Source organism: Pinus tabuliformis, chromosome 1_2 (genome assembly GCF_031772625.1).
Source record: "Pinus tabuliformis cultivar Carrire ecotype Pingquan chromosome 1_2, CPIR1, whole genome shotgun sequence".
Classification (NCBI taxonomy): domain Eukaryota; kingdom Viridiplantae; phylum Streptophyta; class Pinopsida; order Pinales; family Pinaceae; genus Pinus; species Pinus tabuliformis.
Window position 1 is genome coordinate 790,051,685 of NC_142298.1, and position 14,082 is coordinate 790,065,766.

Here is a 14,082-nt window from a genome sequence, read left to right on the forward strand (position 1 = left end):
TTGCATTGTGTAATGTTTAAAAAAAATAAAAAAATAATAGGGTCATTAGGGGATTTTGACATCTGCAATATTGATGTTGAAATTCCATTGTCTCATCACTATTTCTTTTAGTATTGATCATATGTAATTGTACTTTTTTTGAATGCTTGTCAACTTTTGCATTGTGTAATGTTTAAAAAAAATAATAGGGTCATTAGTGGTGAGGTTTTCAGCAAGCATTCTATGTTTTAGTGTTTGTTTGTTAGTTCAACTAGAAATTTCAATAACAACATCAATTTCCATTTTTTGATAATCATTTGGTTCCTTTTGGGATTTTTTTTAAAGATTTTCCTTTTTCTTTCCTCTTTATTTTTTAAACTACTAGAAACAATATGAGATTTTCATTCAATTTTTTTTGTAGATCACCTCATCCACCATTAATACTTTTTGTATTAGCTCTTTTCTCTTGAGATATATTTTGTGACTCCTAGAGATTGAAGGGCTCTTATAAGAATTGGTAGGGGAACTATGGTCAACATTTGTTGTAGGTTTTCCTTTATGCTTGTTTCATTCTTACTAATCAAAGTATCATCATGAAGATGATTATTCCCGCGTTCTTATTTTGAAGGATCACCTCTAGGTCCTTTTTCCAATTGTTCACTAACGCTCAAAGCATAACCAATATAAATAATATGTGGATGAAAACCTTTGCAAGTGTGGAGTTGCTTCATTTTGAAAGTATCAAAATATGAAGTAATTGATTAAAATGGACAATATATTTCACTGTGGAATCTCAAATTTTGAGGTGTGTAAAAATGAATTGTCTTTTTTCCCTCCTTGTGAGAACCATTTTTGTTATCTCTCTTGTAATTATCATTGTGAATTTGTAAATAATGTAATATTGTGGAAATGTAAACACAATCACTGGCTGAGAGGAGTGGACACAGATTCAAAGTTCGGGGAGGATGTTGCTTGAGAATTGTTTCACTTAGGTTGTTTATTTGATGTCCACCAATTCTTTTGACTAGTTTTAATGGCTTGCATGGCAGGCAGGGAGGTTGAAGATGGGCTTCATGAGTGGAGGACAAGCCCATGCCACCTCTTTTTTTTCATGGGTTTTGCGATGTGGTCAACATGCAAGAGGCAGTGGAGGTTAGTGGAAAAACAAGAGTTGATGGGAAAGGACAGATAGTAAGCATTCAAATAGCAAAGGAAAGCATTCAGAGACGAAACACAAGGAATGTGTGGTTGCGATTGAGAAGAAAAACATACACATAGGATAGTGTACTGTGGTTGCAAGTGTGTTGGGCTAGGCACGAAAGAAGAATGCTAGGAACAATATTGGTAAGGAGCACACAAAGGAGCGTGGATGAAGAGATGAATCAAGTGGAGACACTGTATTTTGGTGACTTGTCAGGTTGAGCAGGTGGAAACTCAACGTGCTCTAGGTTCCTGGATAACAGAGAACACTGTGTGTTTCTGATATCTGTGGGGTAAGCATATGGAAATCTAGCGTGTTCTTGGTTCCTAGTTGAAAAAGTGGAGACACTGTGGCATATAATCATGTACTAAGAAGGTGGAGACAGGGTGGTCTCTGGATTCCTATATGATTAGATTGATTGGCATCGATGTGAATTGAACACTTATTCCCTAGTCTCTGAATTTGGCTCGAGGGTGGTCAACTGTAAGATATATTGTAGTGTAGTTGGCCTATGGTTGGGTGGATAGTGGAAGTCCCTCCCTTAGTTTCCAGTCATTAAGCTATACAAATAAGTGTATTCATTTGTATTTATATTGCGTTGTAAATGTGGAATGATGTTGTTATGGGCTATAACAATGGTTATATTAGCACTATCTATGTATAATTTGTGTTATTCCTGTCTATCTTTAATGAGATTTATGTGTGACTGTTCTCATGGTTTGAGAGGCTTGGAGACCCTTGGGTTTGCTGATACTTTTTTGGTTAGAAAGCTAAGTTTATTTCATTGTTGGCATGGCCAAGGTTATTTATTGGTTAAGATCCATTGACTGTTTCTATGTTGCATTACATGTTTTACCATTAGGTCTAATTGTATTATGTTGCACCCATCTTGGGGTGTGGTTTGTTGTTGCTATGCTTAAAATGTAGAGAAGTTTTAGCCATGGCTTGACTTGTATAGTGCTTGGTAAAATTCATGACTACAACTTATTTATATTGTTTTATGTTCATGGTGATGTTTGGATGTCAATGTGGAAAAGAGGGTTTCATTTTTGTAGAGGTTAGCTTTTTGCGCAACACTGGGCTTCACGGAAGGCTTAGACTACATCTCGAAAATATTTAAGTTTCTAAGTTTATGCGTCACATGGTGACAGGCTTGTGTTCGAGCTAGATGGGTTTGATAAAATTACAAGGGAAAATTATCATTACCTATCGTGGAATATTCACATTGTGCCATGTTAGGATTGCCAAGAAATATTTGTGAAATAATGTGAAGATTTAACAAAAGGCACAGGACAAGAAAATGCCTGTCACTTGTTCCTGAGCTTTTCGTCGTGCCACAAAGGTGTGTCAGTGACTTCCTCCAACTATGGATAGATGGAACTATTGATGGGAGGCAAGGGGAATGCAAGTAAATCATTCTCGTCGTTGAATGGAAACATATACGTCCTCGGAAGAAGAGGTATGTATCCCCTGGATAGGAAGGTCTTAACACTGAGGAACAAACATATGTCTGCCCTAGTGAATGAGAATGTCTGTCACAAGTCAACCATAAACTTTATAATGTTAAATTGTTGAATTATATGATGGGTTGGGGCCTTGTGGGACCCTTAATTAGGTTGAGGTGGCAGAAGGCACGTAGGTCAAATGAGGCTACGTGGAAGCCACATAGGATTCTGTATGACATGGGTATGTGGTGTGGCAAAGTTTCTAACGTGGAACACTAATGTTGTGACATGTGGCAGGCAAGAATATATTCTCTGGAAGGCCAAGTGGTCGGTTAATGGGTGACATATGACATTATGAGGGGATGCCACATGGTAGGGTGACATCACCTTGAGGTAAGCAAGAAATTAGTAAATTCCATGGGAAGAAATGATGTGGAAGCTTATGCTAATGTGGCACCCAAGAGACATGTGGTGGTGGTTCGTGGTGCCACATGGCATGGGGGATGCTATGTGGTGTTGATGTGAAGCTAATGTGGCTTGGTGATGTCAATGCAGATCTCAGGTCCTTGGAGATGTTTCATAGTGCATATGCATAAGCTGGGTGCAGTTGACAGAAGTAGCAGGATGAAGATTGCCCTTGTCACTTAACATAGACTTTTTTGTCCTTCCCCAAGAGTTTGGGAGAGGAATACTCTTAGCAATTGGAGTAGTGACATGATGGTGCAATAACGTTGTAGTGATATGATGTGGTGGGTGATACGTTCGAGCTCATATGAGGTGGTAGTACCATGTGGGTACTATGTGGCAAGTCATATATGATGTGGCAGGGGTTAAGGGGCCCATATTTAAAATGGAAATAAATTTTGATCTAAGAGTTAGGTTGGGATAAAACTGATATTGTCGAAAATCTCTTAGCGAGCTGGATGTGACGGTGTCATTCAAAGTTGATTCCACCAACTTTGGGAAGGAATAAAATTTTGTAACCCCATTCCCATGATGAAACTATGGAGGTTGGATTAATTAAAGGTAATACCTCTCACTAGGCTTGGAAAGTCCAAGGGGGTGGGAGGGAGTGTTACACTACTTTAATTAATGAAATGTGTCAAGTGTTTGTATGATTTGTTAACTATTGTGGATAATCCATGGGATAGTTTGTCATAACATATTTGAGAAATTATACTTAAAAATATAAAATCTATACTATGAGGGCTTATTACTTTTTGTATTTTTATATTTGTAAATTATTGTTTATTGCGTATGTATGAAAATTATAATTATGCAAAAAATAGAGAATAGAAAAATTAAAATTCACAAACCATGATTGACACATGATAAATCATGGGAAACCCTTTCGAGGGAAAACCTAATTGGAAGGTGAGGCTTCTCTGCTTTCTTTGTCTAAATAGAAAATGGTTGTAAGTAAAACCTAGCTAGACGGTTGTTAGAAAATTATATATTACAGAGCAATGGAACACATAAAATATTGCAGAAATATAAACATAGGAAACACATAAAACAAGAGAGACACATATATACGTGGTTCACCCAGTTTGGGCTACGTCCACGGAGAAACAGCCAGTCCTTCTTTTTATATTATCCAACAAACTGAAGAGATACAACCTATAGCAGATCCGCTGTAATTCCCTCTTCGCTCTCAATCTCCTCTCTCTTCCTCACTCAGAATACAGATATACATAGACGCAATACAATTCCCTCATATATAGCGAGGGGTTGCCTTCTAAGGCAAAAAACCCTAAATTAAACATAACTTCTACTGTCAGATCTCCGCCTAATGAATGACCCAGATTGACTACAAAATTACAACATTTTACAAGGAAATTTTACATCTATTCTTAGCTTCGGGGGCGCTGCTCCCGATCCCCCTGCTAGGGGGGGCTCCTAAAAGGTCGCAGCTATCGCCCCCCCTTGATCCCCCCTGCAGCGAATATTTTACAGGTGGCGTTGCCGCCCCATTTTGAATTGAGGTCCAATGCGGAGATACCTTTGAATATTGAAGATAGTCATGCTCCACACCCAACAACAGTGAGGTCTGTTTGCTCTCCTTCTATGAATAGAAAGTGGTTGCAAGTACAAATAAGTAAGGCCTATGGCCCATGAGCTAATACAATGCACAATTCCTATTTGTGTGTGCTATCCCTATCCCTCTCAACTACTTTTCCAATCTATGGAACAAGATGCACTTGAAAATAATGGAACCTCTTTTCCTCTTAGTGGTCTGGTTATAACACACTCCGATAGCTTATTAGTGGTTAGGTTTGACTCCTTCAATCTTAACAAAAGTTACAATTTCATCATGATCATGTGGCTAGCCTTTTTTCCATGTGTAATGGGGTTTGACATAACATCCTCTTGAATTATGGTGGACAAAAAAGGAAGGTCAAATTCTGAGTGGTGTAACTTTTGCATACATACTTCAATTGAGGTGATTCTTGCATCGTTGGAAAGGTCTCTTTGTGTTGAATACAAAAAACACTTGTAGCGCTAAAACAAAAAAGTTTTACCCCCCACAAAACACTATGTTGTAGCTTTTTCTATCTCTTGCCACAAAAGTGCTTCAGAAGATATAGAAGCCTCCTATAGAAAACCTGTGGGTTGATAGGAGACCAATTCCTAGGGCATCTGAGAGGAGTGATTTTGAAGATTATCTAAAGGCTTTCAATTACACTCCATATGTCATGTAATTGGTTCAATATCCCTTCGCTAAGATAAACTAAGGCAAACACATAGATCGAAATAAACATTGGTAGATATGGCTAATCTCAAAGAGAAATGCGTTGGTTCTGGTGGCCGGCACACAACAATACATAGTTTAACATTGTTATTGTAGTATAGATGAGCAGGAGAAATGAAATGAGGGAAATCGATGCAGAGGGTTGGACATAATACAAAACCCTAAGCAACAATCTCTCGCAGAAATATGGAAGAGCGAGGAGGTGAAAATGCAGAAAAAATGGAGTGTGAATTAAGGTCTCAAGCTCTATTCCTCATGAATACATTTGTCACCAATTAGCATAAGTAAATCTGTGCTTACATACAGGTACTGTAGGCTATCAAATAACACAAGTAAATCCATGATTACAGAGGTACTGCAGGCTATCAAATAACATAGGTACTTCTCACTACTTAGCAACATACATACAACCATGAGAGAGTGAAACGAGAAGCTTCTTCATAACAAAATTTCAGAAGAGGAAAGACATACATGAAATGATATACAAAAGGGAAAACTTACTGTGCATTGTTCAGATTGAATTCAACCAAAATGCTTCATTAATCTTTGAAGATGGAGTCCAAAATACCAGTCCATTACATTTAACAATTGTATATGCCTAAGCACCTTATGAACAAGAAAATTGAACCAAAGTGGAACCAATATCTCTGCAAACAAAGCTCAAAACATGCAAAAGAGGAATTCAGGTCTCTAGAACGTAGAAATTGGGAACCTATCTTAAGTGTTTCTTCCCTCTATTTATTGTTGACGAATCTAGGGAAAACTAGTGTAGTGTGATTCTTCGTTACTTGTTAACAATTTGTGGAGTATTTTTACTTTTTCTTGTTAGCTTCTTCTTCTTGTTCTTCTTCCTCTTATTAGTGCACATATGTGTACTTCATCAAATTGCTACCAAAACATAAAAACAAGAACACAATATGTTGGCTCTCTGCCAGGGCCAAAACCTCTCTTCTCTTGAGAGGAAAACACTTTAGTGAATTTCTCTTATTGAAGTTTCTATTGATTAATGCCAAACCCTAGACCTTGACAAGAATATCGTCCAAGCACAAGTCAAGTCCTTCCCTCTTTCTACAGCTTGTTTCCTAGCCCTTTGTTCCTCGAAACTTCTTCCGACACTTCATCTTCCTTCTTCCAACACTTCGTTTTCCTTTCAATTTTTGGTATGTCTTGTTATACTTGCTCTAGAAGACATGCCTTTGATGAGACCCTTCCTTATGGTGATCCCTTCACTCCCTTATCCAACCAATGAACTTTTATGACTATGAAGGGAGGGCTGTTATGATAGTAGTGCAACCCTAATTCTCACACGTGTGAGAGGTACCTTAGAGAATTAGGGTCCTTTTCCTTCACTAGATAGACAAGCTTCTTCTCTTGTCTTGGGAGGCCTTGTAGGCATAGTTTCAAACCCAAACAACACAATATTATGGATTGCTTGTCCCTACTGTCATATCCGCAGATTTTTCCTCCTCCTCCTCACACATGACTGTTTCTAGCCCTAGAAATAGTCCCCTACCTTCGCTGTTCTTCCTCCTTACTTCGCTACCCTTATAGACCCTTTACTTCGTCTTCCTTCGTTCTTCTTTTGCCTCCTTTCCTTTGCGGATTTCAGAGTTGATTGAGTGCGTTGTATTGGAGTGGACAACCTCTATAAATAGAGGACTGTCCCTCCATTTATGCCGACTAGTCAACTTTTTGTAGGTCGACTTGAAGAGTAGACTTCAGATGGTTTCTTTGGTGGTATTTCATGCTTGAAGGAGCTTCTTGATGGTTCCTTAGCATAGGAGGAGACTTGAATTTGTTTGGAGGTTTTCTCTTTGACTTTAATACATATTTATACAAGGTGTAACATGCCCTTAAGGTCTTCAACCTTTTTCTTTTGACTATTTGACCCACCTATAACACTTTAACTAGTGCTAAACCTATTTCCATGAGCAAGAAACTCATTGACATATATTATAAAAATAATATTTCTTTTCTTGAATAAATACAAATATAAAAAGTAAATTTATGAAGACTGAACGTAGTTACATTTCCTTCAACACTCCCTCTTAACTAGGGAGGTATTCATACCACATTACAAGGTGTTTGGCTATTATCAATCTTTTAAGAATTCACATAAAAGAAACCAGATTTGCAATCCATTTGTTATATCATCACATCTATCAACATTGTCATAGTGCAAGGCCTAGACTAACAATTCCATATCTTTACGAGACCATAAGCTACAATGCTGGAGAGACCATTGATTTATAGACACTTTCATCATTGTCTCTCAAGGTACATACCCACCTGGGTTTTCACTGAGTATGACCTAGGACTATTCTTATCTTGGGTTCCCAACCTTCAAAGAATATCGGTCCTCTTGCCTACTCTTGTCTTGGATGCCCTACACACCGTCAAAGAGTATCATATGCCTGATGATTACCTAATCCTCCCATTCTTTCTTCCCAAGTGAAGACAAGAATGTTGTGTCTATATTGTGTGTACATTTCCATTCATGGCCTTCATCTAGACTTACAATTGTTAGTCCTGTTCTAGTGCATGACCCATGAAATGGAAAACACAATTGTCACTCCTTAGTAGTAAGGGGTGATCCAAAACTCCCTCTTGATTAGGGACCTATCAGAGCTCCCTCTTAAATATGGAATCTTTCATTTATCAACAACTTCTTCTTCATGGGTTCTTTAGATGCCTGATCTCCTTCCTTTCTTTGATGTCATGAAGTCTTTGTTCTTCTAGGTAGGGCATCATACATCAATCACTTTCCTTTCTGGTTTGTCATGTCATTGTTTCCTTTGTGAAAAGTGGCTTTCTTTTCATTCATCAGGTTTTCTTGTCATCTTCACTACTCCTTTGTCATCTTGTCCATGCTTCAGAATACTCTTCTCATGGATGAATTCATTCTGATATTACTTCAAAATTGTTTTTTTTTTGTATGTTTTCTTCATCAAGACATCTTCGTAGAGTAGAATCAGTTATATGAAATATTTTATATCTCCAAGGTCTTCATAGGTGTCAAGGGTCATTCCTTTGTCAGAGTGGTCATGCCTTCCTTTGGGAGATATCTTCAAAGTATCTTGTTAGATAGTGATTCTTGGTGATCATGGTGTTCTTCCACATGCTTGATCTCTTTCTTCATTTGTTTCTTCTTAGATAGATAGGTCAACAATCTTATACTCCTTATGTGAGCATATTGTTTTGTTGACCTTCATTGCATTGTAGTACATGCCTTTGAGCATGTTCTTGGCGAAAGAGATTCTTTCATACTTGATCATGTTATAGAACTATTCCCATGACACAATGATATACAAATGATAACATGACTAAAATTTGATGCATACATACCTCATCTTGATTCTCCTTTGATCATCTTGGATTCATTTGGTTGTTGATGTGGCCCTTCTTGCTTCATCTAAGCTTGCCTACATATCATCCTTTTCTTGAATCCCATGAATGGGTTTCCCAATGAGACATCTGATTTGGTTCATGAACCTTCTTTCGAAGATTCCATCATAGGATCTTAAAGACCCTTGCCTTGCAAATGTTTCTTTTCTTTTGATGATGGAGGTCTTTTAAGATTATTAATTACGATCAATCTTCTTTTATTATGGATGAGGTCCTATACTAGGTATGCTCCTTCTATATGAATACCTTGAGCTATATCTACCATGCTTATATATTATAGAAGATATTTTGACCCATGCATTTTTATTCTTATTATAAATGCTACATCTTCATGAGTATCTAGAACTCTATGTACATCGCGCTTCTAGATTCTAGAAGATGTTTCTAGTCATGCAATTTTATTTTATTCCTACATGCTCCTATCCTACTCAAAACTTTTGAAAGAAGACTTGAAATTAATAGTTTGACCTAGTCATAGTAGAGATCCAAAGGATCTTCCTTCTTTTATTCTTCTTTCACCTCTTGATTCATGTGAACTTCTTCCCTCTTTCTTTTGTTGGTGTTTTCCTTCTTAAGCTCAGGAAAATTCCTTTTATAGCGTCCATATTCCTAGCATCCAAAACATTGGATTTTGGACATGTATTTGTTGTTTGTTCTTTGTGGACCAAATTTGCCAAATTTCCCCTTTCTCTTGGCCATGGTAGCAAATGCTTGCTCCTTTGATCCCACATCTTATTTTTCTTTGAGTCTGGTTTCCTCTATCCTGCAAAGAGACCACATTTCACCGAGAGTGGTTGCTTCCTTCTTGGCATGTATACTTGATGTGAAGTTTCCCCAATCCTCAGGTATAACATTGAGTACTACAGTTGTCATCTCTTTGTCAGACATGACTTCCCCAAGCTCTTGAAGTTGATCTCTCATTTTAGAGATTTTCATGAAGTAGGGAGTTATTCCTTCTTTTGTTATCTTCATATTATATAATTCATTCCTCATAGATATTGCTTCTCTTGTGGTGGAGACCGAGAATATCTCTACTAGCTTATCATAAATTTCTTTCGATGTCTCAAATTTGGAGACATAGGGAATGAGAGAGTATTTGATTGATTATATCATAATCCTTTGAGCTCTTGTCTCATCCTTATTTTACTTGGCTAAGGCTTGAGTTTGTTCCTTAGCAGGGATAGTGATATTCCATTTGACATGTTCTAGGAGTTCATTTTCCTTGAGAAGTAGATCGATCCTCTTCTTCCATGCAAGAAAGTTATTGGTACCTACCAATTAATTGCTTTCCTTGCAAAAAGACATTGATGTATATTCAGAAGGGGACATGTACTTACTTGATAGATTTTGAGATGTGGTGGATTTTCTTCCTCTTTGGAGACTTGATGGCTTGCCTTCCCGGGATCTTGATGTTCTTCAAGTTTCCTTCTCCAAGTGGACTTGCTTGATGATGATATTTTCGTGAAGACTTGTAGCTTGATGTAGGTCCTGCTTCAATATGCTCTTCTTTGTAGGTGCCTTTATGTAAGGCTCTTCTTCTAGCTTTGTAGACCTCTTTGATGAATGATGGAGTGTAGACCCATTTTTTCCTTGAAGTGATTTAGACTTCTAGGCTTGATGCTTCAACTTTGTAAATGCTTTTCCTTGATGGGTGTTCTTGAGTTGCCCTTTCCTTGATGTGTCACCTTAGCTCTGATACCATGTTGAAGAATCTAGGGCAAAGTAGTGTAGTGTGATTATTCATTACTTGATAAAAATTTGTGGAGTATTTTTACTTTTCCTTTTTATCTTATTATTCTTCTTCTTCTTATTAGTGCATATGTGTGTACTTCATCAAACTACTACTAAAACATAAAAAAAAGAACACAATATGTTGGCTCTTTTCCAGGGCCAAAACCTCTCTTCTCTTCAGAGGAAAACCCTTTAGTGAATTTCTCTTATTGAAGCTTCTATTGATAAATGTCAAACCCTAGACCCCTGACAAGAATTTCATCCAAACACAAGTCAAGTCCTTCCCTCTTTCTGCACCTTGTTTCCCAACACTTCCTTCGAGCACTTCATTTTCCGACACTTCGTCTTCCTTCTTCCAACACTTCGTTCTTCTTTCAATTGTTGGTAAGTCTTGTTATACTTGCTCTAGAAGACATGTCTTTGATGAGACCCTTCCCTTATGGTGATCCCTTCAATCTCTTAGCCAACCAATGAAATTTTATGACTGTCAAGGGAGGGCTATTATGAAAGTAGTGCAAACCTAATTCCTGCACGTGTGAAAGGTACCCTAGAGAATTAGGGTCCTTTTCCTTCGCTAGATAGATAGGCTTCTTTGCTTGTCTTGGGAGGCCTTGTAGGCCTAGTTTCAAACCCAAACAACACAAGATTATGGATTGCTTGTCCTTGCTTCCATATCCGAAGATTTTTCCTCCTTCTCCTCACATGTGCGACTATTTCTAGCCCTATAAATATTTCCTACCTTTATTGTTCATCCTCCTTACTTCGCTGCCCTTGCAGACCCTTTACTTTGCGTTCCTTCGTTCCTCTTTTTCCTCCTTTCCTTTGCAGATTTCAGAGCCGATTGAGTGAATTGTATTGGAGTGGACAACCTCTATAAATAGAGGACTATCCCTCCATTTAGGCCGACTATTCAACCATTTGTAGGCCGGCTTGAAGAGTAGACTTCAAATGGTTTCTTTGGTGGTATTTCATGCTTGAAGGAGCTTCTTGATGGTGCCTTAGCATAAAAGGAGACTTGTCTTTGGTTGGAGGTTTTCTCTTTGAGTTTAATACATATTTTTACAAGGTGTAACATGCCCTTAAGGTCTTCAACCTCTTTCTTTTGACTATTTGACTCACATATAGCACTTTAACTAGTGCTAAACCTATTTCAATGAGCAAGAAACTCATGGACATATAAAAATAATATTTCTTTTCTTGAATAAATACAAATATCAAAAGTACATTTATGAAGACCGAACCTAGTTACATTTCCTTCAACATTTATAAGGAGAGGGGGGCTTTGAACAAAAATTACAAAATATCTCAGCTGAACTCTAGCTGTCTAATCAACTAGCTGTCTCAGTGTGTGAAGGTTCTGCTGCCCAAAATGATTACAATTGGATTTGATTCTGTTCTTGAAAATGCAAAAATTACAGAATAATAGACATAAAGAAAACTGAATGATGGTTGAGGAAAATATCTCCCTGCCATTCCTGTGATGGCCTCTGATTAGACCATGTATTTTCCATGATGTCCCTATTTAGTTGTTCAGCCGGTTCACTTGTCGCTTTTGCCTTAATTGCTTGAATTCCCCACTCTCTGGAGCCGAGAGCAATCAACTGTCCATTGCTTGTCACAGTGAAAAAATGGAGATCGAACTGACAATCCTTCATTGCATGACTGTGTGGAGCTCCATGCTGAGAAATTAATTCTTAGGTGACCTGAACACTCCTCCGAGAGTCCCATGCTTATTTATCACCACAGATATTTACCATCAACAAAGGTGCTCGATCTGTTCTTATTTACCATGACCATTCGTGCACGTGAAGCAGTCGAATTCATTTCTACTGCCAATGTTGTCCTTGGTTTCTTGTTATAGAGTCTTCCATGGGATTAACCCTTTTTAGTTACCAACTCCTCTATGCCTCTAGTCAATATTGTCACTGCTATCCCATACATTCTTTAAAGCCTTGTACTTCCTTATCAGAGCAATTCCATATCACAATATTCACAGTGGTGCAATATTCTAATCTTCTGATTGCCGACCTTCGATATAATGAGCTCCTTCCGCTTAGCCCTTCTTGCATTTCTCTCCATAGGACAGAGGGCTTTGAAGTGCCGCTTAGCCTTGAGGTGCCAGCGAATTTTTGATCCTGCAATGGGCTATTTTGTCTTTGTTAAGTGCTTAATGCCCTTGGTTCTTAGAGTCTTTGTGACTGTGGTGCCAACCCAATATCAGAGCCCCGTTATCAGAACTTTTTCAAGTATCAAGTGTTACAAAGTGCCGACATCCTCAACTTTTGATACACCGACCTCTGATATGATGTCATCACTCCATGTGGTACCTCAGGAGTGATGACATATGTCACCAAAATTTTTCCCCTTAGGCCCCCCTCAAAACACCAAAACTACCTGCCACATGTCCTTCCATACCACCACGCCATGCTGATGTTAGATGCCACTGTAGCTTATCAGGACCAATCATATGCCACCATGTGTCTTGCTAGAGGAGAGAGAAAAGGGCCTTCCCACCTTTGGTTTTGTGATGAAATCCTTTGTTAATTTTCTATCGACGTTCTCGATGGTTTTTAACACTATCGACGCTTCACCCATATCACAACGTTTTTTAAAAGGTTCTCATGTTCACAAGTTCCGATTCTCTGATCGCCGATATGCCTGATGCTTTGATGTTGCGATCACCGATATGGCTGAAGCTTCGATGTTGTGATCGCCGATATCTCTGGACTTCCAATATGCAATCTTCGATATTCCTTCCTAAGGATTCAATCCTTGAACTTCAACATACCATATCTTTTGATCTAGGAGTCCATTGTAGGACTTCCACATATCGTTGGAAATCTTGCTTAGAGAAAAATCCGATGGAGAGGGTCCGATGTAGGCTTTTAGTCCTCACACGGCTTGGAATATGACTGCAATATTCTTTGCTCATTTACACTTTGGACAGTTGGAAACACATATTGCAGTAAGTGACAAAATTGGCTCCAATTGGGGACAGTGCCTTGTTGGAAAGGTGCTGAGAACCTACCGACTAGTAGCCTTCACCATTGGGCATGGAGTCAAAAATATATTGAAAGTATAAAACACAAAAAATCTCCATGGAACTTTATTTGCTAGGAGTTCTTTCCTCATAAAACTGAAATGTAGAACTACAAACTCAAAAAATTGGAAATTAAACACTCACATAGTGAGCTTGTTTATATACAAGTCTTGCTTATGCATACAACTCAATTCATTCAAGTGAGGTCAACCTTCCAATGATACTAGCCCAACATCTGAGTACTAGACTTTATGCCATTGTTCTCTTGAAAGTCAACAACTAAAATAGGCATGCACCCTTTTAAATCTTGAGGTAAAACATTTAATACATACTTCATAATTGAGATTGGCTACTGAACAAAGAAAGATGCCATATAGTCATCTATTGGATCATAGAAATGACGAGAGAAGTTTATGGCTGTTTCCCTCCCTTGAATAGTTTCCTAGCAAGAATAGTTCTGTAACAGGCAACCACCGACATTGCTTGGCTCTTTATCTATGGGCTCCTCTAGAAGGAGATGTTGTTGGTA